Source organism: Pan paniscus, chromosome 19 (genome assembly GCF_029289425.2).
Source record: "Pan paniscus chromosome 19, NHGRI_mPanPan1-v2.0_pri, whole genome shotgun sequence".
NCBI classification, from domain to species: Eukaryota; Metazoa; Chordata; class Mammalia; order Primates; family Hominidae; genus Pan; species Pan paniscus.
Genome location: NC_073268.2, coordinates 87,015,600 through 87,019,675, shown reverse-complemented (window position 1 = coordinate 87,019,675; position 4,076 = coordinate 87,015,600). Strand labels below are relative to the sequence as shown.

Genomic DNA, 4,076 nt, shown 5'->3' with positions numbered 1-4,076 from the left:
GGTTCAAGCAATTCTCATGCCTCAGCCTCCAAGTAGTTGGGATTACAGGCATGCACCACCACACCCAGCTTATTTTTGTATTTTTTGGTAGAGAAGGGGTTTCGCCATGTTGGCTCTGCTGGTCTCGAACTCCCGACCTCAGGTGATCTGCCCACCTTGGTCTCCCAGAGTGCTGGGATTACAACCATGAGCCACAGCATCCAGCCCCGTTATTTTTTTCAACCATTCACAGCAATATTTTAAATTTGGAAATGCATATTTTAAATTTGGAAATGCATATTTTAAAGCAGCAATGCAGAAGCATTCATGAAAAATGCATAATCTCTGAAAATTATGAAAACATTTCTGCTACCAACACATTTCTAAATACAAAACTGACTACCATATTTGTTACTTCTGTGTACCGAGAGAAGTTCATTTCTAAAACAGATAAAATTGAGTCTTTAGGTGTGAATGGAATGAATAGCAATCTTCTTTTTAAAACATTTCTTAGTCATTTGTAAGCACTAAACATGCAACAGCTTTAAAGAGGAGAGTCTGCAAAGGAACCAGGGTTGTCTAAGGGCATCCATGTAAGCCAGAGTTGGGGGTACCTTTGGGTCATCATGTCAAGAGCAGAAGCACCTGCCTTGTGGATCCTGCTGCCACGGTTCTGACATCCACCATGCCCAGGTCCATGGCATCCTCCCCTGCCACCACTGTCCTGGGTGGCCAAGGTCTCCAGAATTAATCTCCAGCTGAGACATTATATCAGAACACTATATCATTTGCTGGCTTCTGGAAATGATGGTCTACAATCAAATCTTCAGCATGAGCCTTTTCACTCTTTGGTTTATGAAGAACCAACTTCTTCCACTGCCCATCAGCACCTTCACGTGGTTTTCGGACATGAAATTCTACCTCCGCCCAGTCCTTATGTTGGACAGCCTTCCACTCACTCAAAGTCGTCCCTTTTGGAGCCTCTGCCTTTACCTCCTCAGCTTCATTCTCCTCCTTTTCAATGCCTGCCACCGCATGTTCTTCACCTTCAAGGGTTTCCTTAGTTATATTTGATTGATGCAAGTCACTGCAATGATAAGATAATTGTTTCTGAATGTAAATTTTGGGGACTCTGTTAATCCATCTTTGACAGTTCCCCAGTTGTGACATCTGCCGCCTACATGTCTGTCCTGGTGCTTCAGGCCAGCTGTGTGGCTTGCACTGCTCTTATATCATACTCATGAGTGCCAGGAGAATCAAACCCATCTTCCTGGCCACTCCACGCCCACCGCCCCCTCGACCTCTTCCAAGACCCCCATGGCCTCCACCAGGAAGGCCGGTAATCAGTCTATCAATGGGAGGTCACTAATCAACCTATCAACTGAAGCTTCTCCTCCTTCCTTTTCTTCAAGTGGCTTTTCAAATCTTCGCTCATGAGGTGGTCACCTTTCTGGTCTTCTCTCAATTATTTTTCCATCCCTCTGAAGTTGTTGATCAGGCCTTCTTCTCAGGCATCTTACTCCCTCTCTTTTAAGTGACAGAGCAGCTGTGTCTCTTCTTTCTTGTCAATCATGATAATTCTTGTCAATCATGCAAATGTTAGGGGGCAGTGGGTTCTTGTTGTCTTTTGGGGCTCTTTTTATCTTTTTGAGACAGGGTCTTGCTCTGTCACCCAGGCTGGAGTGCAGTGGCATGGTAATAGCTCACTGCAGCCTCAACCTCCTGGACTCAAGGATCCTTCCACTTCAGCCTCCCAAGTAGCTGGGACCACAAGCATGCACCACCATGCTTGGATAACTTTATTTATTTATTTATTTATTTATACTTTAAGTTTTAGGGTACTTTTTAAATTTTTGTAGTGATGGGATCTCGCTTTGCTGCCCAGGCTAGTCTTGAACTCCTAGACTCAAGCAATCCTCCCACATTGACCTCTTAAAGCACCGGGATTATAGGCTTGCACCACCACGGAAAGGCCTTTCTGTGACTTTTTAGGCAGCTGTGTCCCTGATGCCTTGGAGTTGGTCTCAGCTATGGCCTGAGCTGCACTCTTGGCCCCAGGGCCTCCAACACCGCCCCCAAACAGCTTCTTTATTCTTATTCTTTCTTACCTTCGGCACCTTGAGGGGGTCCAATTCATGGTCAAATAGCTGGTCCAATTGGTGGGTGACCATGCAGCCAAAGCTTTCCTGTAAGGTCCTAGCCATGACGGGGACTCTGTGGCATGTTTCTCTGGCTATTGTAACAGGCAGCCCTGAAAGACATTTGAAACAGATGATAGAGTATGATCCATTTTTAAGAACTAGGGAGTATGTGAATGTGATCATGAGACTCATATGCACGTGAATATTTCCAACTGCTTTTAGCACTGATTTTTGAAATGCTATTTTAGGTAATCTTCTCCCAAATTATATTTAAATCATATAATTACTTTTTAATGAGAAAAACATTGATAAATGCTCTATTGGGTCTGATTATAGCATTTAGTGACTTTCCTTGTAGAAAGGAGAATCAGGTTGAGCAGCAGAAAAGCAAAAATAGGAATTACAATGGCATATCTTAGATGTGGGAGTCTGCACTTATGTCAGCACGGATAGTTGGCAATGTTCCAAAGCTTGGGGGCCATCTGAACACGAAACTAGAACTTCCCTCCTTTAGTGCCCTGGCAGCTTCTGTGATTGTCCTCTTTTCTTTTTTTCCCCCGTGCTTTTAGGGGCATTCCTTCGTATGGCCCTCCCTTTCTTCTTTTTTTTTTTTTCTTTTTTTCCTTTTTCTTTCTTTTTTGAGACACAATTTTGCTCTTGTCGCCCAGGCTGGAGTGCAATGGCGGGATCTTGGCTCACCGCAATCTCAGCCTCCCAGATTCAAACAATTCTCCTGCGTCTGCCTCCCGAGTAGCTGGGATTACAGGCATGCGCCACCACGCCCGGCTAATTTTGTATTTTTAGTAGAGATGGGGTTTCTCCGTGTTGGTCAGGCTGGTCTCCAACTCCCGACCTCAGGTGATCCCTCCGCCTCGGCCTCCCAAAGTTCTGGGATTACAGACGTGAGCCACCGCTCCCAGCCGGCCCGCCCTTTCAAACTCAACATGCACCCTGATGTAGTTCAGATTATCCACTGGACCGCTTGTCCAGCTAAGGCCAAAGACATGGCTGGCCGTTGCCACAGCTGTAAGCCTTTCCTGCATTAGAAGAGTCCAAAGAGTATAAAAAATCCTATTTGTGAAACTGTGTAAAGTTAGAGAAAGCTTTTGTTCACCTGAGTGGTATTGGATCCCACTTACATGAGGTCACACAGTGCCTTGTCATTACTGTACTACCTCAACGTGAATATCGTAATCTCATGTTCTCTATTCTAGAGCTATGAAGCACAAGTACACCATAGCTTCCTATTATCTGTAGTGAGCAAATTGTGTGGGTGGAAAACAGATGGAGTCAGAAAAATAGCTTATGATTTTTTTCCCGTAAGTTGATGTTTTACTTTTTATTAATAAGTGTTCTTGTCTTGATTCAGCCAGAAAGTACAGCTTGTACTAGGACAATAAAAGCCCAATAGCATCCCAATCATATACACATTATGTTCGTGGAACTTGGTCCCTAGTGTTTTTAGGATGATGAAAAATCCACATATGTACACATCAACAGCCCATAATGCAGCTCGTGCTACAAAAATACTGCTTACTGGTAGTGTTTCCCATATTTGCATGTCTTCGTAAGATGCAGAAAGAAAAATAAATAAATAGATAAGAAGGTGCCTTCCATGCTACTACATTTGGCCATTCGTGACTGTGTCTTCAGGCTTTTCCTGCCATAGGAGGGTCCAGAAAATATGGTAAATAAATAAGCAGAGGGAAATGCCTTCCCATGCCACAACTGCTACTCAGTTTACACGCTGCAGCGGAAGACTCAATCTCACATCTATCATTATTTTAACTGGCAATTGCTTAGACGATTTTCCAGTTCTTATGAAAGAACTCAAATTATTTATGATGCTGACTCCCCACAATAGTTAATTCCTTAAAATGGCCCTATATAAGAATGGAACATAATTTTATTTTGTGAAGGAGAAAAAAAAGAAGAAGAAGGGAGCAGGAAAGACTT

At 43.6% G+C, this 4,076-nt stretch overlaps 1 pseudogene; it reads right to left on the bottom strand.

Moving 5' to 3' along the window:
- Nucleotides 1-506: 506 nt before the first annotated feature.
- LOC100967968 (SERPINE1 mRNA-binding protein 1-like) lies at nt 507-1,552 on the bottom strand (annotated as a pseudogene).
- Nucleotides 1,553-4,076: the final 2,524 nt, after the last annotated feature.